This window comes from Hylobates moloch, unplaced genomic scaffold, assembly GCF_009828535.3.
Source record: "Hylobates moloch isolate HMO894 unplaced genomic scaffold, HMol_V3 SCAFFOLD_4, whole genome shotgun sequence".
Lineage (NCBI taxonomy): Eukaryota > Metazoa > Chordata > Mammalia > Primates > Hylobatidae > Hylobates > Hylobates moloch.
Genome location: NW_026652279.1, coordinates 47,571,140 through 47,595,997, shown reverse-complemented (window position 1 = coordinate 47,595,997; position 24,858 = coordinate 47,571,140). Strand labels below are relative to the sequence as shown.

The following is a 24,858-nucleotide window of genomic DNA, read 5'->3' as shown; positions in this document are numbered from 1 at the left end:
GAGATGAAAGCAAAGATGAGTGAGATGCTAGATTACTCTCTATCTCTCAGCTAATTGTTTCAACTTCCTCCCTGATTAGATTTTTTTTTTTTTTTTTTCCAAACCAGAGTTGCTTATATAACACAGAACTGAGCTGGGCTTTCTTCTTTCTTTTCCCCTCTGTTAGATATGCTAACAGATAGGAAACAGGTCTCAGGTAGGAAGAAGCAAAGAGCCTAGAGAATTCATTAACTCAATCACTCTCTAAGTAATTCACAATGATAGGCTGGTTTCCTCATCAGCAAAATGGAGATAATCATATCCACTCCATAAGGTTATTATGAAGATTAAATGAGATTATATACCTGAAGTTTGGCACTACTGAAAATTAGGGCTGAATAATTCTTTGTTGAGGAGGTTGTCCTGTGCACTGTGGGGTGTTTAACAGCATCCTTTACATATACCCACTAGATGCCAGTAGCATAACCCTCCCCACAAGTTGGGACAATAAAAAATGCTTCTAGATGTTGCCAAATATCCTGGAGCGGGGTAGGGGCAAATTGCTCTCCCCATGAAGAATCGTCACTCTAGCATAATATCTGGCACATAGCACTAGAAATATAGTTGCTTTTATTGTTCAGAGGAAAGTGGGAATAGGTGAAGAGTTAAATAAGCTACAATTGTAAAGTATCTAGTGAACTTGGAAATGATGACATTCATGGTGACCTCAGCAAACAGTGTTAGGAGTTAAAAGTGGATAGGAGGTAAAAGAGTAGAGAAGGCAGAGAAATAGAAGATTACTCTTGGCTTCAGTCTTTTAAGATTCATTACATACAACACTACTTACACATTTTAATGAGCTTTTAAATGCCTTACAAAGTATTGATTTATCTTGGTCTTTATAGTTTGTTCTGGCATCTCTTAGAGTGAGTGCATACCCTATTTAAAAAGGCAGGGGAACAGAGAGTGGTCAGGTCCCCATCAATTATGACATTTGTCATGCTTTGCTGATGTTCAGTCCCCCAGTGCTGAATAACAGTCTGCCTGAAACATTCTGGGGTGCCTCCTTAGCACCTCATTAAGACTTACAGAGTTTTAATTATTTGTTCTCTTTCTGTAAGAGAACAAATGAAGATGAAGACATCTACATCTGGGCTACTACTGTGTGTCAGGTACGAGTACTTTACATGCATTTAATACTTATAGCAGCCCTAAAGGTGGATAATGACTGATTTCTTTTATGGATTAAAAAAACTGAGAGAGATTCAATTACTCTCTCAAGATTACACAATGTGTAAGAGGCTGATTTGAACCAAGCTTTATCTCAGGCGTTCTTAAATCCCAAACTCACAATTATCTAATGTGTCTATGCTGGGCATGGAAGTTGATGTTAGTCATTCCCAGCCCTGCTTGGGGTCTCATTCCTGTAATCCCAGCACTTTGGGAGGCTGAGGTGGAAGGATCACTTGAGGCCAGGAGTTTGAGACCAGCCTGGGCAACATAGTGAGATTCCATCACAGGCAAAAATAAAATAAAAGAAAATTAGCTGCGTGTGATGCCATGTGCCTGTATTCCCAGCTACTCCAAAGGCTGAGGCAGGAAGATTGCTTGAGTCCAGGAGTTAGAGGCTGCAGTGCGCTATAATTGTGCCACTGCACTCCAGCCTGGGTGACAGAGCAAGATCCTATCTCAAAGAAAAAAAAAACCCACAAAACTGTCATTTCCAAGTTGAGATGGATTTTACTCAACCCAGAACAAAACACTTCAGTAACAGGTTCCATGACCACGTCTTCACTCATTTCACAGATCTCTGGCTGTTGCTACATCTAATCTTTTACTCAGACGACTCCTGACCACCAGTCACCAGAGCTTTTCTGGTCTGGGCTATAATTTGGACTTGCTATATTGCCTGATAAAATTCATAATTACAGCTAAAATTTATAGGCATTATCATCATTCAACCTCACAACAACCTGATGAAGAAGGTAAGCACTATTATCATATCAAGTTTTCTATAAAAAAGATGAGTCACAGAGAGGTTAAATATCTTGCTGAGATCACAAACCAGTAAATGATGGAGTTGATTCAACCCAAGATTTGTCTGATTCCAGAGCTCATGTTCTTAACTATGCCACTTAACTATGCCACTTTTTGGGGTGAGGCAGACAAATGTGAAATGGGTACTAATTTTAAAATCTCACTTGTTCAGAGTATCTTATGCACATCATCTGACTAGGCTTGGTGAAGTAATGCAGGTGCACACTGCTCATAGAGCCAGTGGGAGTTACATTGTTATTATTATTAGAGATAGTCTTTAGCATTTCTATGTTACTTTCTTCTTGCAAATTGCTGTCTATTTTCCTAAAAAAGATTCACAAATGCATTGCAATACATAGCATATTTATGTATTTGGGCACATTTACATTGTTGGTAAATGTACAGAGAAAAACTACTGCTGGTTACTGAGGTCCAGTAGGTAAGATAACAGTTTTTTCCCCTCATTAAACCTGACTAGTAAAGCAGAGCATACTCACTTTCCATCACAACCTCTAAAGACTGAGCATCCTACCATTCTAATCAGAGATAAAATGGGGAACTCAGCAAATCAATCAATCAATAAGCAAATATTAATTGATGACAAACTTCAATGCATTAGAAATTAAATCTGATATTGAGTAGAAACTGTTCAGTATTTACTTTAATGCATATTCCATAATAAACAGCCTTCTGTATGGATGCTTTAATATTAGGCACCCATTTGGATACTGTCAGTATTTTCCTTGCTCAATACCCTTGCTGACTGCTAGCCATACAGACCCTTGAAAATATTCAACTACAAATAAATGAGTGCCCGAGTAAGAATCTTTCTCACATTGTCTCTACTTCTCCTTGACTGTAAGAGATCCCAATGCCATGTCAAGCAGTGGTTCTTCACTCTTACCTAAGGACAGATATTTTACAGACCTTTTAGTATCAGTAAGCAAAAGGCTTCACCTATAAAGTGAAATAGTCATGCACAATGAGTTTAGAATCCAAGTTTCACTTTGCTATTGCTGCATTATTATTCATGCATGCATTTTGATGGTATTCAATTAAACTAAATGCATGAACTGGAACAAATACCTAATTGCAATGACTTCTGTTGCCCCGGTAAGCTACAGCAAGTAATGGAAGTCTAACAATTAAATAACAACAATACCCTAAAAATCATATACCATCATCAAAGGAAACATACACAATCATCATCTCAAGTACTACATATCTCTGCTGGGAATAATTGGATTCTGACTTAGAAACAGCCTGACTTTAAATAGACCATTGAAAATAGTGCCTCTCCAAACCTTCAGCTCTGAATTGCCAGGGTGCTGAATTGAGGAGTTTAAAATAACAGACCCTTACAATTAAGTAAAATCCTTAAGAGGAATACAATCAACTTCCATACAAATCCTAGAAATAATAACAGCTTTTTGTTTTCTATCTTTTAATTCTTCCTTGATATACCTTCTAGAGCCCACAAGGATACAGTTTTGGGGGGGGAAAAATAAAAGAAAAAGGAATATAAAAGGTTTCTGCTGTCCAACCACTTAGAAGAAAAAGAAAACCATTTCCTCAGGGCTTTGGTTTTTAAATAAGAGTGGATATTGAGTTTTAATGCATATTTTTAGAGATCCACAGAACCCCAAGCTGATTAAATAACCTTGAGGAAAATACTATGTACTAAATTAGAAATGAAAAGAAAAATTACTTACCCTAAAATTTTCTTCTGATTTCTGGAGACCGAGGAGTTTACCACTTCGGCTCCTGCAGCCATTTACTGACAGCAGACATACCCAAGCAAAGCAAACTTTGCCTTTCTCAGGACTCAGAAACTATGAAATGAACAGAAAGAAATCACCCATTTTTGCCTCTAAGGTGAAATTACTTGAGTGCTGCTTTTCCAGCTTCCCTATTAGACCTTAGTGCATGTTTCATAGCTGCTTTCGAATGTATCCGTTTTCTGTAGAGGATTTGGGAGGGACCCTAAACTGAGCATTGCTTGGGTCAGCCGCTCAGAGGTTCTGTCCTTGGTGCTGAAAGAGAGATGGAGTAGGCATAAGCAGGATCCGTTTTCTACCTCGCTCTCTTCTTTTCCTCTTTGTCTCTATCTGCTCGGGTACTGTGCTTTTTAGTACATGTATATTTTCTCCTCAGTGCTCTTTTAAATCTTAGTTTTTCCACTGTTTTTACCTTTATGCTTTAATTTCTCTTGAATAACTCTCACCTTCCTCAGTTTAATTGCCTTTCCAGATTTTGGTGGGTGTAAAGATGATTAGTTCAGAAGAAGGAACAGATCATCAAATTGATACCACAATTGGTTAATGGAAATCAGTACAATTTAAAACACAATTGACAGGATAATTGAACTTGGAGGTGTAAGCCTGTCTGGGAAAAGAAGGTTAAAGGAAACATATTACAAAGGTAGCAAAACTGAGGCATGGCGTATAACTGGCAATAAAGATGAAATAAGCTTAATACTGTAAGAAATGTTAAATGTTTACTTAGCAGCACTTCTTGTTTTCAGAGGACTTCACGAATATTTGCCAATTCATTCTTACTGCTTCTCTGTGATATATACATATATATCTTTTAAAAAACTGGTTTAGAACAAGCTAAAGTGAGATGCAACCAAGGACAATATCAGTGAAAGTCAGTAGTAGAACATAAACAATCCTAACTTATGGTCACCTGTTCATCTTACATTTTACTGTGGAATCCTAACCATTTCCTGTTCTCTCTTTCTTTTTTTTCCTCCTCTGTTTAGGCAGTGTAGTAATTCTCGGGCTGTTTTCTCTGCCAACAGTGGATGTGCTTGGCAACTGCAGTGCGGTCATGGAGAAGCTAGTTCTCGTTTGACTATGATGGAGACCTCTGCTGGCTAAGAAAGAAGGCAGCAGCATCAACAAGGTCTAAATACTGCTATTGATAACCATCATTTATTGAGCACGTACTTTTAGCCAGTCACTTTAATGCATTGCTCCTTTTAATCCTTTGAACAACCCTACAAGGCAGGTACTATTTTTTACCATCCTTAATTTATGGATAGGAAAATTGAAGCTTAGAGAGGTTAGTATAATGTCTGAAAGTCACACAGCCAACAAGTGGCTGACCCAGGATTTGGATCTAAACATCCTAATTCTCTTAACCACTATGGTATAGTCTTCCAAAGGTAGAAAATTTAAACTTCCTAGAAGACTGATAATATATCAGAGAGAACAATAATTGTGGCAATAATAGTAACAATACATTTGTATATAATTATATTTAGAAATCATTTAGATGATTTAGAAATCATTCTGTAAATTATATTCTTGTTTGTGTGTTACATCAATCTTCATGATGCCATTTTTATAGAGGCTGTTATGGACTAATTTGTGTCATTCCAAAATTCATGTGTTGAAGCCCTAACCTTAGAACATGACCGTATTTGGATGTAAGATCTCTGAAGTGTGAATTAAGTTAAAATGGGGCCTGGAGGGTATGCCCTAATCCAATATGACTCGTTTCCTTATAAGAAAAAGAAGAGACACCAGAAATGTGCACATAGAGGAAAGGACACAGGAAGATGGTATCTGTCTGCAAGCCAAGGAGAGGGGTCTTGCAGGAGAAACCAAATCTGCCACCCTGTTGATTTTGGACTTCTACCCTTCAAAACTGTGCAAAAATAAATTTCTCTTGTTTAATTCACCTAGCCTGTGGAATTTTGTTATGGCATCCCTAGCAAACTGATACAGAGGCTTAGAGAGGTTACGTTCCATATCCAAGGTTGCCCATAATTTACTGGGCATAAATGTATTAGTTATATGACATAACTATATTGAACATGCCCTAAGACTAGAACTCCTGGGTTGAATGTGAACTCCAAGGCTTTTCTTCCCTTGGATAAGGGGACCGAGAGAATATGCACTGCTAAAACTTGGCTTGTCTGACATGTAAAAGCAGGGAGTAATGTCAGGCTAGTGTGTGAGCAGAATGAAGCAAAGGCCTTCTAAGGATTTAAGAACCTCATATCACTCATTTTCAGCAACATGGTTTTCACGTTTCAGTATCCTATGTTTATTTTCTTTAACATTTGAAAATATTGTGCCTAATGATAATGCTATCCTGATAATGCCTGAATGTAGTAGGAAGAACCCTATTTCTAGACTTTCTGTGTTGAGAACACATATTCTCTCTTCAAGGGCAGTTGTAAATACCCGCAAGATATTCCTCAGCATGTTTTTAGTCCCTTTCTTTGGCAAGATTAAAAGGAAGATAAAGAGGGATATAGACTCTAATTCTATGTAGGAAAAAGAGACAGGAAAATTAACTGACATGCCTAAAATCACACATCTAGACAGTCAACTCTGTTCTGACTTAGCTCTCTCTGGTAGACTCCTTGACCCCCATGGTGAATGGGGAGGGATTGGTGTGGAAATAGAAGAGAAGCAGGGTAAATGAGGTGATCCTTTCTCTCTGGACTTCACTATAGGTGAAGATTAGCAATTGCTCCTTTTATGTGGCACTTTCCATTTGTACAACACCAAACAATCTTATTCTTTTAAGTAAATGGAACTCTTATTCATGATTGGCATTGAGATATGCCTTCTGGGAAGAACTCCAGGGTGCCTACAGAACAGATATGCCTGGGCAGAAATCAAGAAAAATATAGATCATTTTCTTCATCTTCCTTCCAGAAACCCCATCTCAATAGCATGGCTGGAACATTCTCATGTACTAGCCAATGGCCCTTCATCAGGGAAAGTCTTTATGTTTTGAACTTGAAGTGGGAAGTTTAGAGTGAGAGAAGATAAATGGTGGGCTTCTGATATATATGGTTACTCAGTGATTTTGTTTGAAAGGAAATTGATGTGAAGTTTGTGGTGGGAATATTCTCTTCTTGTCTTTGAAATGCTGCTCCAGGGAATGATACGAGAAACCTTGCCCTGAGCACCGACCATTGAGTACACCACTTTAAACCCCCACTGAGTTCCCACTCACTAGGACAGTATGGAGACTAAATGAAGCATTATGAGGAGGCAATTTGCAGGACCTATATGAATAGAGGAACATTTTGTTTCCATGTCTTATTATAACTAGCATTCCTTACTGTGAACTGGAAGATTTGATTATCATGATGATCTTAAACTGCATGGATACTGATTTGGTCTGAGCAAGAGCCTCTCAGTATGTTTTTCACTGGAATCAGACCTCAAGTTGTAAAAGTGTAAATGAAAGTTGGCAAATGCAGTGAGTGGTCCAGTAGTATGGTTATTTCTTCTCAACCTTAGCCCTTGTTCCTCTCCAATGAGATCTGGTGATAGATGAGAACCGTCTGAGAAAGTCTTAGGTTTTATGTTTGAATTCATTCTGCTGCTGTAATACAGTTCTTGAAAGAAAAATAGTTCAACTCATTTATTATTATCTAATATTGAGCACCACTATATTCCTTTCTACAAAAGAATGGCAGGAAATAACAGAAGGAGGCTTCTCAATCAATTGGATTTGTACCCAATCACTCATTATAGGTAGCAGAGTAATAGTAGGGAAGGAAATAAATAAATGATATTTGTTTTTATATCTGCATCTACCCTTCTGTGTGCTTGCATTTTGACTCCCTTTTCTACTTCTATCTTTTCAATCTATTTTCTTCCTGTTTTTTACTACCCTCCATCATTGTCTAATTTTTTTTTTTTTTTTTTTGAGACAGAGTCTCCCTCTGTCACCCAGGCTGGAGTGCAGTGGTGTGATCTCGGCTCGCTGCAACCTCAGCCTACCAGGTTCAAGCGATTCTCTAAGTATCTCATATAAGTGGAATCCTACTGTATTTGTCTTTTTCAGACTGGCTGATTTCACTTAGCATAATGTTCTCAAAGTTCATTGATATTGAAGTATATGTCAGAATTTTCTTTCTTTTCAAGGCTGAATAATATTCAATTGTACCATATTTTGCTTATCTGTTCATCTATGGATGATGCTTAAATTACTTTCAAATTTTAGCTATTGTGCATAACACTGCTATGAACATAGGTGTTCAGATATCTCTTCGAGATCCTGTTTTCAGCTCTTTTGGATGTATATCCAGAAATGGAGTTGCTAGTTCATATGGTAATTTTGTTTCTAATTTTTTGAGATACTACCATACTGTTTTCCACAGCAGCTGTATCATTTTACATTCCCATCAATAGTGCATGAGTGTTCCAATTTCTCCACATCCTCAAGATCATTATGTCTCCATTGTAATTTATTCTTTGATCCACTGATTGTTTAAAAGTGTATTGTTTAATTTCTACAAATTTGTGAATTTTCCAGTTTTACTCTGTTATTGATTTCTAATTTCCTCCCATTGTGATCAGGGAAGACTTTGTATGATATTTGTCTTTTAAAATCTATTGAGACACAATCTGTGGCCTAACATATGGCCCATCCTGGAAAATGTCCCATGTGCACTTGAAAAGAATGTGCATATTATTGTTGTTGGGTAGAGTGTTCTGTATATGTCTTTTAGGTCTAGTGGGTTTATTGTGTTGTCTATATCCTCTATTTTCTTACTTATTTTCTGTCTGGTGGTTCTATCCATGATTGAAGGCGGAATGTTAAAGTTTCCAACTATTAATGTAGAATTGTATATTTTTCCCTTTAATTCTACCAGTTTTTGCTTCATGTATTTTGATCGTCTGTTATGAGGCATGTTAATATTTAAAATTGCTCTATTTTCTTGTTGTATTAAATATTTTATTAATATATAACACCCTTTTTTATTTCATAATTTTTTGACTTAAATTCATTTTTGTCTGATATTTGTCTAGCCATTCCTGCTCTCTTTTGGTTACTATTTGCATGAAATATCCTTTTCCATCTTTTCACTTTCAACCTATTGTATCTTTTTCTTTTTTCTTTTTTATTATTTTTATTTTTATTATTTTTGTGTGTGTCTTTGGATCTAAAGTTAGTTTCTTGCAGACAGTATATCCAGCAATCATGTGTTTTTTATCCACTCTGCTGATCTCTGCTTTTTGATTGGGTAGTTTAATCCATTTACATTTAAAGAAATTACTGATAAAGAAGGACTTACTTCTGTTGTTTGCTATTTGTTTTCTATATGCCTTATAGCTTTCCCACATCTCACTCTGCATGACTCTTTTTTGTGTGTGTTTAGTTGATATTTTGTGGTGAAACGTTTAAACTCCTTGCTTATTTCCTTTTGTTTATATTCCTTAACTATTTCTTTTTGGTTACAATGGAGATTACATTAAACATTCTAAAGTTATAATACTCTAATTGGAGTTTATACCAGTCTAACTTCAATAACATAAAATATCTGGTCCTCTACTATTCTTTCTTCACTCTTTTTGGTTGTTGATGTCATAAAATTATACCTTTATATATTGTGTGGACCCCAAACATAAACTAATAATTATTTTAAATGCATTAGTCTCTTAAATTATATAAAAAACAAAACATGGAGCCACAAACCAAAGTTACAACAATGTTAGCTTTTAGACTAATGATTGTTTTCTTATAAATGTATCAGTCTCTTAAATTATGTAGATAGCAAAATACTACTTGCTTTTATAAAGGTCCTTGCATTTATTGAGCTCTTTGTTTCTTCATACAGCTTCAAGTTACTGTCTAATGTCCTTTCATTTCACCTTGTAGGACTCCCTTGAATATTTCTTGCAGGGAAGGTCTAGTGGTAATGTGGTAATGAGCTCCTCAGCTTTTGTTTATCTGGCAATGTCTTGTGTTCTCCTTTTCCTGCTTCAGTCCCCCAAGTAGCTGGGACTACAGGTGCATGCAACCATATCTGGCTAATATTTTGCATTTTTAGTAAAGACAGAGTATCGCCATGTTGGCCAGGCTGGCCTCGAACTCCTGAATTCAAGTGATCTGCCCACCCTGGCCTCCCAAAATGTTGGGATTATGCGTGTGAGCCACTGCACCTGACCTCCTTCACTTTTGAAGGACAATTGTACTGATATAAAATTCTTGATTGACAGGTATTTTTTTCTTTTAGCATTTTGAATACATTGTCCCACTACCTGATGGGCCAAAGTTTCTCATGAGAAATTTGTTAATATTCTTACCAAAGATCCCTTGTATGTGATGAATTACTTCTTTTTTTACTGCTTTCATAATTCTCCGTATATTTCAGAAGTTTGATTATAATGAGTCTTGGTGTGGGTTCATCTTCAAGTTCATTGTGCTTCTTGGATGTTTATGTTTATGTCTTTCATCAGATTTAGAAACTTTTCAGCCATCATTTCTTCAAATATTCTCCTTACCCTTTATCTAGCCCTTCTCTTTCTGGTACTGTCACAGTGTGTTAGTTGGTTCACTTGATGGTGTCCCATATGTCTTTTAGGCTCTGTTCACTTTTCTTCAATTGTTTTTCTTTTTGTTCCTCAGACTGATAATTTTCATTGTATCTGCAAGTTTGCTGATTCTTTCTTGCCTGCTTAAATCTGCCTTTAAATCTCTCTAGTGAAGTTTAATATTTTAGTTATTATATTTTCAGCTTCAGAATTTCTTTTTGGTTTCTTTTTAGCGTTTCTATCTCTTCACTAATATTTCCATTTTATTCATAGGTTGTTTTCTTGACTTTTCCCACATCTTCTTTTAGTTCTTTGAGACTTTAAGTTAGGTGTTTTAAAGTCTTTGTCTAGTAGATCTGCCACTGAGAGTCTTTCAGGAAGAGTTTTGGTTGATTAATTAAAAAAAATGTGAATGCGCCATACTTTTCTGTTTCTTCATGTGCCTTATAATTTTTCCTTTTTAAAGACAAGGGCTTGGTCTGTCACCCAGGCTAGTGTGCAGTGGCAAGATCATAGCTCCCTGTAACCTCAAACTCCTGGGCTCAAGCAATCTTCCTCCCTCAGCCTCCTGAGTAGCTAGGACTACAGGCCTACCATGCCTGGAAAATGTTATTTTATTTATTTATTTATAGAGGTGGAGTCTCACAATGTTGCCCAGGCTGGTGTCTTGTAATTTTTGTTGAAAAACAGACATTTGAAGTTAACAATGTGGTAACTCTGTAAATCAGATTCTCCCTCTTCTCCAGGGCTTGCATATTTTTTTGTTAGTGTTTTGTTTACTACTTTTAAAAAATGTTACGTGCTCTTTCTGTGTCAAGGATCAGCCTGACGTGCAAATTTAAGGTTTCTTTTCCAAACCTGCACCTTTCCCTAGGTAAGTGCAGTCACTTTCTAATTTTCCCTGTATATGCATTGTTTTTTAATGTCCTAGTCTTTAATGTCTGACTTCCAAAAGGGGGAAATAGAAAAATAAAGGTAGATTTTTAAAAAATGGAAGCGATTCTCCTGCCTCAGCTTCCCAAGTAGCTGGGATTACAGGCATGTGCCACCATGCCCGGTTAATTTTGTATTTTTAGTAGAGACAGGGTTTCTCCATGTTGTTGAGGCTGGTCTTGAACTCCCGACCTCAGGTGATCTGCCCACCTTGGCCTCCCAAAGTGTTGGGATTACAGGCATGAGCCACTGCACCTGGCTCTAAATCTTCTTGAAGTTACTACAGCCAGACAGGGAGGGGCTTATAACAGTGGGGGAGGTGCAACAACCGTGGTAGCATACTCCTTTGTCTGAATCTCTGTGATCAGAAGGAGCAATCAATAATCAGACCATAGTTCCCGTCTATTTGGAGGACAAGGTTCTTTTTGCCCACTCTGGCTCCTGCAAGCTGCTCCAAGAATTCAGACACAGCTGTATGCCACATTGCTGGAAGTGGAGAATGGGTAATTGCTGTTATGCTAAGAGCTGACATGACCAAAATAAACTTAATTTACCATCCAAGCCTTCTCCTGGAAGTCGCAAGCTTTCAATAGAATCCAGAGTTCCAAAATAATTACATCAGGCAGACTCTGCCAGTGCAATTGTGTCTAGCTGGGGAAACAGATTCCTGGTGCTTCCTACTCCACCATATTTCTGAAATCATCCCCTTTTTTCCATTAGCTTTTATTGCTCCCCCTGGAAATCAGAGAACTGTGTGTATAAGAGATGGAAGATGAGAGAGATGTGGAAGTGTTATTATGATGGAAGTAGAAATGTCTGAGAAAGTGAAGATCTAGAGGCTCAAAAGTTGCCTGGAGACTCTAGACTGGGTGAGACATGTTTCAACTGTTTTATTCTAGGCATTTAGGGACACATATCACGGGGAATAAGATAGAGGAGTAGTAGAGGCACTTTAACTTTTTCATAGTTGACAACATTCCATCAAAGAACAGGTCATGTGTTTTCTTTCTTTTCTTTTTTTGCAAATGTCTAAAAAATGTTCTCTAAGATTAGAAATAAACAATCATTATTTTTGTCATAAGTTGGGGTTTGTGTGTTCACACACTGTGCTTCTCTTGGGTAAGTGCCTTTATAATGGTTTGATCTCTGCCCTAGAGCACAAAGGAGTGGCTTTATCTTCATATCTTGTTTTTCAAGATACTCAGCATGTAGAAAGTATATCTACAATCCATTTTCTGTGGGTTACGTTGTCTAATCCTCAAAAGTTCAGTTCTCCCCAGCAGACAGGACTTGCAGGACTTTGTATGTTAATGACAACAATCTTGAATTCAATGAAGCTTTTGTTGCTTCCACAGCTCCTTTGCAATCTTGTCATTGATGTTCAGATATCCTACTGCATTGCCATGATTGAAATATGGTCATTCCCAGAGTAAAGCAAAATGACAGACTATTACAAAGTAGTTGGTTTGAAAAGGGACAAATACTACTATCCAAGAAGGGCATTTGGTATCACTAGAACTCTTGGGAGTTCAAAAACTCAGCTTCATTGGAATGGCTTCACTATCCCTGGAAATGTCCGTTTTCTCCTCTTGTCTATCTTATTTTCCCTATGTCTCTCTCAAATTGGCTCCAACTGTTACTTATGTTTTAAAGACGCCATATAAAAGTGCTGATGTTCATAAGGTTCTAGTCATATTAGGGTAGTTAACAGAACCATAGCAGGTAACTCAGGCAAATGGATTGTGCCTCATATTCATTATGACCAAACTCGTGAAATGAGACACTAGATAATTCAACATAATCATGCTCCCTGTGCCCTCGGAAGAGAAAAAGAGAAGCAAATATCTGAGCATCTCCCCTCTCCATATAGGTATTCAAGTGCACTTGGAGAATCAAGTTTATTATTTTGGCTGGGGCTTTGGCAAATAACAGAAAACACCTTCTCAATTGAATGAAATGATAAAGAGTTGATTATCTCACATAAAAAGTCCAAAGGTAGGTGGCTTCACACGAATTCATTAGGGATCATTTCAACATTTCTTTTTTTCCTTTTTTTTTTCTTTGAGATGGAGTCTCTCTGTCGCCCATGCTACAGTTCAATAGTGAGATCTCAGCTCACTGCAACCTCCACCCCGGGTTCAAGCAATTCTCATGCCTCAGCCCCTCAAGTGGCTGGGACTACAGGCGTGTGCCACAACACTCAGCTAATTTTTTTATTTTTTGTAGAGATAGGGTTTCACCATGTTGCCCAGGCTGGCCTCGAACTCCTGAGCTCAAGTAATCTGCCTCCCTTGGCCTCCTAAAGTGCTGGGATTACAGGCATGAGCCACCACACCTAGCCCCATTTCAACACTTCTGCTCTTATAGATCTTATCCTAGGGCTGACTTGCCTCATGTTCACAACATGGCTACACCAGCTACACGTATTCATATTCTCAATGCAACATCCAGAGGTGGAGAATGAGACCTGTTTTTAACATTAAGGGAGCTCTTTCCCAGAAGTCCCTTGGCAAATTCTCTTTATGTTTCATTTGCCGGGTTTACATCACATGTCCATACTTGAATCAATTAGCAGCAAAGGAAATAGGAGCACTGCTGCTGACAGATTTATCAGGACGTTCCTGAGTCACAAAGGAAAAGAGGGGACACCTGAATAAAACGTGGAATTTTTGCTAGCAAGGAAGAGTATAGGAAGTGACAAATGGCTACCCTTAAGATTAAAATGAATCCTAAGTAGTGTTGTCAAAGAGAATTACCTGAAATACTCCGAAGAATAAAATAGCAGCATTAAAATGATTTTAAAAAGACTAACAACATAATCATGCCAGTCTCATTTTGCAAATTTTAATCTAGTCTTTGTCCACTTGTACATATATTTTACATAGTTGAAATCTTAATTTTATAGTCTATCTTTACCATGTAAAGTAATTATAAATAATATTTGTACACATTTTATATTATGGTTATCATCTTTAATGACTAAATTCTCTTTTATTCAGCTGAATTAACATTTTAATCCAGCCTATATCATTTGATCCTTTTACTACTATTAATATCAGTGCAATATATCTTTAAAGGGGATATTTATATTAAGCACACATCAAGAGTAAGATTATTACCAACACATTAGGAAAAGCGATGGCAAGTAGCTGAAAGATCATCAGACTTGGAGTTGAAGACTAGAGTTTTGTCTTAACTCAGCTATATCCTTGTTGCGTTTGCTTTGGCTGGTTTATCAGTCTTTTGAGCCCCAGTTCTCTTATTTGGAAAAGATGAAGTTGGAATAAATAAATTCGATGATCATTTCCAGCTCCAATTGTCCATGATTTTATGAATTCTAAGATCCTTTGAAAAGCTTAAGTATTTGGGCCGCAGACTAGGAAACTGACTTAATAAAGGCATAGAGATGGGAAATTGGTGGCCACATTATGCCTGTAGAAAACTTATGTTTAGCCAGCCTATTTTTATGGAAAGTGAATGCAAATACTTTTTAGATAGAGCGTGCACCATTCGGTTTGGTCACAGTTTTCTCCACTCCTTGTTGTTTGACACTAGGATGCTTCATACCTTTCTAGTACCTGTCTTGCCCCAAAGGCTTTGAGTTTGCAACCCCTGGAAGAAGGTGACACTGTGGCAATTGAATGACTCCCCAGCCTGAACCCCTGAACCTAGCACCTAGGTTTCCATGGAAGTCTTCTATCAAAGTATTGTTGAAAGGCAGCCTTATTTGTTCGCAAGATCTAGTGATGGTTTCCATGTTATGCACATAAACACCTTGTCAGGCATCAGAGACAGGTTGGAAAGGATGATTGATGGGAGTGGGCTTGTGAAATCACACCTGCTGTCACAGCAGATGGGGAAAAAAGCCGGAGTAACCTGTGGAATTGCTGATTCTTTTTGAAAATTCACTCATAAAAACATAATTTTAGCTCTTTTACACACTTTAGACAGAGCCAGTATCACAAATCAAACTCTAGGGGAGCAACTAATATATGAATTTGCAGGAGTAGGATTTCAATAAAATAGCAAGAAGACTTCACCAACCAGGTGAACTGGTATTTGAGCACAGGGGTGGTGAAGCAGCTCTTTCTTTGCCAAGCAAAAATATGTCATTCAAGCTGCAATTGCTGGCTGGCTGCCCACTGGGCCTATAAGCATGTCCTCAGTGAATGTTATCCCAATCCATGCATAACTATTGCCTTTGGAGCACAGAATGCATCCTAGAGAGGGAAAAGGATAATATATTATATATATATATAATATATATATATATTTTTTTTTTTTTACAGAGCAAACCAATAAACAGAAAATGGGAAACATGGGCTTGTCCCAACAGGGAATCCACGTGGACCTGAGGAAGTGCTCTGAGATCTCTTTTGACTTTATTCTGTTGTTGTCTCTGCCCTGAACAGCTTAGCAATAGTTATACTAATTTTACCTGATATGCATTTAAAAATTTATTCAACACAACTAGTTATTGAGTTTCCACTATGTTCTTGGTACTGTTTTATAGGAAGTACAAATCAATGTGTTTGGGAGGGTAGAACATGCACATCTGCCTAAGTTAAGAAGCAAGGAAAGATTTAACAGGACTAGAAGAGAGACCCCAAAGTAGGATATGATCAAATTCAAATGAATCTTTTGAACAGTCAGAGCTGTGTGTATGGGAAAGGAAAAGGCAGATCATCTGAGTAGAAAAGGAAGACTCTCCAGAGAAGCTGGGGATTGATTTGGGCCTTATAGAGTATGAGAGTTAGGTTCAAGCTAGGGCATGATAAAAGAGAATAGTTTTACCTACCAGAGTCCAAAGTCTCTGGCAGTTCAATGAGTGATTTATTCATGAACACCTTTGTTCATTTGTTCAACAAATATTTATTGAGAATTAATTCTATGACAGGCCTGTTTTGGGCCCAGAGAATACAGTGAATAAACATGACTGATAGATCTCTGCTCTAATACAAGGAGGTGGAGAATAAAACCAAGTAAAAAGAGAAAGTCTCAGATAATGGTGAACATTATGCAGAGAGGTAGAATTGGGTGACAGTGAATGGGTGACTATGGTAGACTTGGTGCTTTCTTTGCTTCTCTGAAGAGGTGACAGATAAGCTCATATCTGAAAGACAAGGGGCAGCCAACCATGCAAAGGTCAGTGGGAAGAGTATTCCCAGCTGTGCAGAGGCCCTGAGATGGGAACACGATTGGCACATTTGAAAAGGCCAGTGTTGCTGGATGTAGTGCATCCACTACAAGAGAGGTGGAACAAGGTGAGGCTAGGGAGAGAAGATGCCAGATGGTGTAGGAGTTTGCATTTTATTCTAAGTGGGATGGAAGCCCTTTGAAGTTTTAAGCAGAGAAATGATGTATTTGATATGCAGGTCCCTCTTTCTTCTGTGTGAGAGTGGATTACAGCAGGAGAAAGACAGGGTGTGGGTAGGCTGTTATGGTAACTCAGAAGCAAGTTGGTGGCTCCCTGGACTCCACTGGTAGTACTAGAGATGGGGAAGAGTGAATACATTGGGTTATATATGAGGACTTATCAATGGATAAATTGTGGGAGACGAGGGAAAGGGAGCTGCCAAAATAGTGACTGAATTGGATCCAGTTATTGGGAGTGTGCTGGTTTCTCTGAAATGCTTAAGGAAGTTCTATAAGAGCACTGAGGATCAATCAATTAGAGGAAGCATGCTGTAGAAATAAATGAAGACCAACCAAATAAGACAGCAAAGGCTGTTTATTTGGAATTTGCTATAGTAAGGGAGTCAGCTATCATCACTTGTGTTTTGACAAAGGCTCAATGGCAGAGAGAGGAGGGGGAAGCTTTATAATGGAAAAAAAGGGAAGGCTTCAGGTATGCCCTGATTGGAGGCTGGTAGCATGGGGAAGCTGTGGGTTAACTATTATAGAAGCAGAATGTCCTCTGTGATTGGTTAGGGGTGCATATTTTGCTTTCTCTGACTGGCCCTAAGTTGGAAGTGAGGACAAAAATTAGGGAAGCTGTCAGTTATTAATCAAGTCTTGGCCACTTGGGACCAGTTGCTATGAAAATTATTGTTTTGCTTCTTGGATTGTCACTGAAGATAGCAATCTGGCTCCCTGCAAGTCTGATTTATAGCAGGCTGGCTCCCTGGTTGCTTATTGTAGATAAGGGGTTGGTTTCCTGGGTAGGTTGCTGTAAGTTGTGGGCCAAAGTTCTGTATTTATGTATGGTCTGGCTAGGGTCTGTATAGTCAAGTTCTCAATGCCTTGATAATGCTTGTTTTTATTTCTGAAGTAGGTCATACATTTTGATACATTTTTTCTCTGTGCTCCTCCAAATCCATTTCTCTTCATCTCCTTATTGTTCTCTGTCTTTTTCTTTGCTTCAACCTCAGTTCTGTTGGTGATTACACTTGCCTTCAATAGCTCATACAACAATTACCTCTCCCAGTTGACTATTTTATGACAGATGTTCATCGAGATTCCAATCCTAAAGCTTGAGGTTGACTAATGAAATTTTATGTCTACTTATTCCAATTGTCAATGGAACAGTCTCCAGAGATCAAAGTGTGGTTTATCAATTGATGCTGATAAGCAAACTTCGTAACTGGGTCTGAGATAGGGTAGATACAAAAATTGAGAGTAAGTATCAGAAACACTTATAGCAATTTGACAAAATACTTTTGTTTCTGTTGAACTTAATATTTAAATTTTAGGCTTACATGCCCCTTTTTACCCCACTTCATCTTTCCTATAGGTCGATTGGAAATTTTTAAAAAAGCAACAAAACAAAACAAACAAAAAAAGAAGGCCAGGCGTGGTGGCTCATGCCTGTAATCCCAGCACTTTGGGAGGCCGAGGTGGGTAGATCACGAGGTCAGGAGATCGAGACCATCCTGGCTAACACAGTGAAACCCCATCTCTACTAAAAATACAAAAAATTAGCCGGGCGTGGTGGTGGGCGCCTGTAGTCCCAGCTACTCGGGAGGTTGAGGCAGGAGAATGGCCTGAACCTGGGAGGCAGAGCTTGTAGTGAGCCAAGATCGCGCCACTGCACTCCAGCCTGGGTGACAGAGTGAGACTCCGTCTCAAAACAACAACAACGACAACAACAGAACTTTCATAACATACAGTTTGAAAAATACTGTGCTAGATTTCTCACCGTTGCCAGCTCTACAACAACCGGAATGAGATGAGAAATGGAGGCAAGCCAACAATTTAATGCTTATACATGGGTCAGAGACAGCGTCTGACCTGAATAAATAAGGGCTGCTCTTCCAGCCTGGAAGGCTCCCTCTCCCTGCTTCTCAGAGCAGTTCCTGAGTAAACTGGAGCTATACTGGACTTCTGTTTCACCTACTATGCAGATATAGAGCGTTTCTATTGCATATGGCCACCTCCTATGAATGGAGAGTAAGGGAGGAAGAGGAGGAGATAACATACCTTCCTTGCATCCCAATCACATTTTTTTCCCCAAACGCTATCTCTCCTTCTTAGGGATTTTGTGCATTTAATAATGGGACTTAGATTCCTTCCTACATTAAAGACATAGAGGAATGGAATATCAAATTCCAGAAAAGGAAATATTAAAATAAACATCTTAATTTTTATTTATTAAAGTTTTTGAGTATACATGAGCACATACATATAGTTTGCAAATATAAAACAGTTTCATTTGGCTTTTTTTGATGATGTTCATTCACTGAGTAGATATAACTCAGATTTTCTTGTTTCCTTATTCCTTTGTCATTATACATTCTGCACTCTTGGTCAGTTCTAATTTAAAATATTCTATCCTATAAATAAATTCACATCTGTCTGATCATGTGCTCTGATTTTTAATTCATAAAATATTGTCAAGGTGTCAATCAATTTCTATCCCTGCTTACCTCGAGGACTGTGATGGCATACCCTAAATGATATATCCAAATAACACAGCCAATGTGATTTTTGTAGTCCTGTAAGTCAGTGTTTTAGATTCAGTTTCCTCATTCTGTTTCCATCCAACTGGTGGTTTTGTCTAGCTATGTTTCAGAAGGCACACCATAGCAGGACCCTCTGAATCCTGAATCCATTTTTTGTTTGTTTTTCTTTTTTGAGACAGAGTCTCAGTCTGTCACCCAGGCTGGAGTGCAGTGGCATGATCTCCACGGACTGCAACCTCGGCCTCCTAGGTTCAGGCGATCCTCCTGCCTCAGCCCCCCAAGTAGCTGGAATTACAAGTGTGCACCACCATGCTCGGCTAATTTTTGTATTTTTAGTAGAGACGGGGTTTCACCATGTTGGCCAGGCTGGTCTTGAACTCCTGACCTCAGGTAGTCCACCCAACTCGGCCTCCCAAAGGCTAGGATTACAAGTGTGAGCCACTGCAGGTGCCCTGAATCCTGAATCCATTAAGCTTTCTGTCCTCACCATCTCTAAGATGTGTTGAGCATGCCAACTTTTCTGATCTTACAAAAATGTGGTACATTCTGTCATTAGTTTTTCATGTGATGAACTTGGACTTGCTACCCGCCTTTTTCTGTTACTTTGAAGGCAAGTGTGCTGTCTTGTCTTGCATCCCTTCCTACCGTTGCCTCCTTCCATGGGGAAAGACTGACATGGTTTTGGACATCTTGCAAAGATTTTTTTTTTTTTGAAAACACTTAAGTAAAACAAAGTCTCTTGCTGTCAAGTCATTTGTCACTAATGTTCAGAGAAAATTCTGCTTTTCTTAGTCATCAACAGTGAAGGAGAAATAACTTTCTCCAGACTTACCGGAGGCTTGTCTGCTCTCAATTCATAGGAAATTCCCCCAGGCAGGTATCTCCAATCAGCTCTAATCTACTCATCAGTGATTTCCTTTCAAAAGGAACCACCTGAGGCTGAGCCAGAGGCTTGTCAAGTACTTTAGGCCTTTGGAGAACAGGGAGGAACAGAATAAAGGTGGATGAAGAGGGGAGCCATGGAGGAGCTTATAAATCTGCTACTAAATACCAGTAAAACATTTTCTTGAGGTAGAGTACCTGAATTCTAAGGAGAAGAGTGTGATTTCCTGTAAGTTATTTTTGTTTAGTTTTTGTCTCATTTTCAACAACTAGGAGATACTTAAAAAAATCTCCATAAAATGAAGACTAGGTACATTCAGCCCTAGTCTAGGTAAGGGATGTCTGGCTGATATTGTACTGATTCACTATGCATAGCCAAGGATGATTGACATACCCTGGCAAAAGTGTGAATACCAAAATGAGAAAATGTTAAATGTCTGAAATCACATAGTAAAATGTATAAAATTATGAAAATATTTCCATTATTCGCAATTTAGCTAAGCAAAGCAACTAAATTCCATAGTACTCTTTATTATTTATGTAATAACAGAAGATGGCAAATAGAGACAATAAGACATAAATTGACTTTTAAACATTATTGGCCTTGTGATTGAACATCTATATAGTTTTATTTTCAGGTTTAAAGTTCATTCAAAGTGGGGAGGGGTAGCCAGTATGTTGCCATCTTGAATAGTGCAATTAGGATTCCAAAGGGTTAAATATAAAGCATTTATATTTATAATATTATAAGACACTTTAAAATTATAAAGTATCTTATTCACATATAAAACATCCATTTACATAAGAAGAAGTTGGGGAGATCTGGCTTGACAATACTGTGGGACTAAGCTTGGGCAGAGAATGGTTGATTGGATCACAAGCTTAAAATCAGCAATCTGGTTAAAATAAAGGAGACATTCACAAAACTTCAAAGCTGTGCAACTTTAGGCTGTATAAACAAAAGTATACAAAACCAGGGAAGGAATATACCTGTTGTACTCTAGACTGTCTAGGTAACCTTTGGAATATCTTTGTGCAACAAGAGCACATTTTGAGCAGGATGGCCATGTTGGCAGAGGGATTGCTATCCGTAACATAGGAACTGTTTTTGTTGTTCACTTGGCCTAGTTATTTCCTATTCATGTTGTTTGTATCAGTAGTCACTTCTTTTTTAATGCTAAGTAGTATCCCATTATTTATCAATTTCCAGTTTTTGGTTATTACAAATAAAGCAGCTATGAACATACATACACAAATCTTTGTATGGATGTATGCTTCTTTTTATTTTACTTTATTTCTACTTTTTCATTTTTAGTTTTTTTGAGACGGAGTCTCACTCTGTCACCCAGGCTGGAGTGCAATGGCATGATCATGGCTCACTGAGGCCTGCAGTTCCTGGGCTCAAACAATCCTCCTGCCTCAGCCTACCTAGTAGCTGGGACCACATGCTCACATCACCATGCTTGGTTGGATATATGCTTCTTTTCCTGTGAATAAATACTGAGGCATGGAATGACTGGGTCCTGTGATAGGTATAAACCAGTACCACACAGTTTTCTAAAGTGGCTGTACTATATTACATTTCCACCAACAATGCATAAAAGTTCCAGCTCTACATCCTTACTGAACCTTGTATGCTTGACACTTGTATGGCCAGTCTTTTAAATTTTAGTCATACTAATAGATATGACCTGATGTCTAGTGTTTTTAACTTGCATTTCTCTAATGAATAACGATGCTGGGCATCTTTTCTCGTGCTTGTTTACCATCTCCATATCTTTGTGTTAGTGTAGTATCTATTCAAATCCTTCCCTCATTTTATATTGGATGTTTGTTTTCTTATTATTGAGTTTTGAGAGTCCATTATACGTCTAAATACAAGTCTTTTGTCTAATGTATGCTTTGTAGATATATTTTTTTCCAGTCTATGTTTGTCTTTTTATGCACCTGATAGTCTTTTATTTACTTTTTCCTTTTTTTTTAAGTCAAGATCTTGCTCTGTTGTCCAGGTGGAGTGCAGTGGCGTGATCACAACTCACTGTAACTTCAAACTCCTTGGTTTCAGCGATTCCCCGGCCTAAGCATCCTGAGTGTCTAGGACTATAGGTGCACTTGGCTAATTAAAAAAGTTTTGTTGTTGTTGTTTTTTTTTTTTTCTGTAGAGAAGAGGTCTCACCATGTTTCCCTGGCTGGTCTTGAACTTCTGGCTTCAAGCGATCGCCCCACCTCAGACTCCCAAAATGCTGGGATTACAAGCATAAGCCACTGCATCTGGCCAATAGTGTCTTTTAAAGGGCATAAGTATTAAATTTTGATAGAGTACAATTTACTAATACTTTCCTTTTAATGGATTATGTTTTGGTGTCTCATATAAGAAATCTTTGCCTAACCCAAGGTCACAAAGATTTTCTTCTAAAAGTTTAGTATTTTCAGGTTTTACGCTTAAATCTATTATTTCTTTTGAGTTTGTTTTTGTTTATGGTACAAGACATGGATTGAAGTTCATATTTTTGCATAAGAATTTTCATGTTTTCTACCACCTTTTGTTGGCAAAGTTATTCTTTCACCATTGAATTACCTTTGCAACTTCATTGAAAATGAGTGTCCATATGTATCTAGGTATATTTCTGGACTCCTCTTTTGTTCCATTAATATATTTGTCTATCTTGACACCAATACCAAACAGTCTTGTTTACTGTGGCCATATACGTCTTAAAGTCAGGTGATATTAGACTTCTCTAACTTTGTTCTTGTTTTTCAAATTTGTTAGGCTATTCTCAAATATTAAGGCTATTCCTTAATATTTCCATATGAACTTTAAAACCAGTTTCTTATTTTCTATCAAAAAGTCTGCAGAGATTTTTATTGGGATTGCATTTATTCTACGGATCAAGTTATATAGATCTTCTATATAAATCAATATTGAATCTTTTAACACATAAAAAAAAGTATATCTATTTATTTAGGTCTCAGTTTTTCTCAGCAATATTTTTTAGGTTTTAGGGTGCAGGTCTCTTTTATCTTTTGTCAGATGTATCTTTAAGAAAATTTCATATTCTTAATGCTATTATAAATGATATTGTTTCATAATTTCTGTTTTTTTTTTTTCCTTTTTTTTGGAGATGGAGTCTCACTCTGTCACCCAGGCTGGAGTGCAGTGGTGCAATCATGGGGCACTGCAGCCTCAGCCTCCTGGGTTCAAGTAATCCTCCCGCCTTAGCTGGTCTCGAAGTCCTGAGGTCAAGCTATCTGCCCACCTCAGCCTCCCAAAGTGCTGGGATTACAGGTGTGAGCCACTACACTCAGCCTGGTTTATAATTTCAATTTCCAATTGCTTGTTGCTATTATATAGAAATACAATTGCTTTTTATAGATTGATTTCGTATTCTGCATCTTACTTATTTAGTTCTAGTAGGATTTTTTTGGGTAGATTTTTTGGTGTAGATTTTATACATAGATTACCATGTCATCTGAAAATTATGACAGTTTTATTTCTTTCTAATTGGCTAGCTTTTATTTCCCAATCTCTCTATAGCTATAGATAGATAGATATCTATAGATAGAGAAATAAATACACATACACTTCTACACTTAATTTATAAAACATACAAATATGTTTTTGTTTTTTTAGAGGCAAGGTCTTTCTCTGTTGCCCAGGTTGGAATATAGTGGCACGATCATACCTCATTGCAGCTTTGAACTCCTGGGCTGAAGTGATCCTCCCACCTCAACCTCTCAAGTAGCTAGGACTATACAGGTGCATACCACCATGCCAAGCTAATTTTAAAAATATATATTTTTGTAAAGACAGTGTCTCATTATGTTGCCTAAGCTGGCTTGAGCTCCTGGCCTCAAGGGATACTCTCACTTCAACCTCCCAAAGCATGGGGATTATCAGTGTGAACCACCATGCCCAGCAAAAAATTACACCTGTTATATAGAATTTAAAAATTCTTACTGTTTCATTTTTGATAGTTTTTGTTTTCATGTGAAATTCACTAATCTTTTCTTCCATGATGTCTAACATGCCATTAATTCCATCCAACAACATTTTCATCTCCCATATTGTCTTGGTCCATTCTGTGCTGCTATGACAGAATACCTGAGACTGGATAATTTATAATGAACAGAAATTTATTTGGCTCACAGTTCTGGAGTCTGGGAAGTCCAAGAGTGTGGCACAAACATCTGGCAAAGACCTTTGTGCTGTGTCATCTCATGGTGGAAGGTGGAAGGGCAAGAGAGGGTGAGAGCAAGAGGAGGTTGAACTTGCTTTTATAATGAGGCCACTTTCAAAATAGTTAAACCACTTTGGTGATAGAAACATTAATCCATTCATGAGGACAGAGCCCTTATGACCTAATCAGCCCTTAAAGTCCCACCTCTCAACACTGTTGCACTGGGGATTAAATTTCCAACACACAGACTTTGGGGGACACATTCAAACCATAGCATATATCATGATTTTCATGTCTAAAAATTCAATGTGTTTTTTTTCTTTTGCAGGCCTCTACATAACTTTTTAAATATAAAGAATACAGTAACAATAATGATGTCAATGTCCTTACCTGCCTATTTAATATCTGTGTTAGTTCTAAGTCAGTTTTGACTGACTTATTCTTTCCCTCATTATGAGAGTTAGTAACTATTGGAACTAATCTCTGAAAGAGATAAAAAGAAATTTTACTGTAACAATTGATTAGAAGGCCTAAAATTAAACAGTTCAGATTATAACATAAAACAAGAAAAGTCATGAAAATTGTCTTCAAAGAGAAGGCAGATAGATGTATTATGAATTGTTAAGAACCTGCAAGTACAAGGTATACTATTGG

General features: G+C 37.7%; 1 protein-coding gene across 3 annotated transcripts in view; it reads right to left on the bottom strand.

Moving 5' to 3' along the window:
• DRD3 (dopamine receptor D3) overlaps positions 1-24,308 on the bottom strand; it is a 71,112-nt gene extending 46,804 nt beyond the window's left edge. The window contains exons 1-2 of one of the 3 annotated variants that reach the window (XM_032149121.1): positions 24,174-24,308; positions 3,729-3,848 (exon numbers count right to left, since the gene is read on the bottom strand). The gene's annotated coding sequence lies outside the window, so the exon portion shown is untranslated. Of the gene's footprint in view, positions 1-826; positions 1,094-3,728; positions 4,123-24,173 lie in introns of those variants that run through there. The other 2 variants (XM_032149123.1, XM_032149124.2) reach the window with 2 other exon arrangements.
• Between the last annotated feature and the right edge of the window lie 550 nt (positions 24,309-24,858).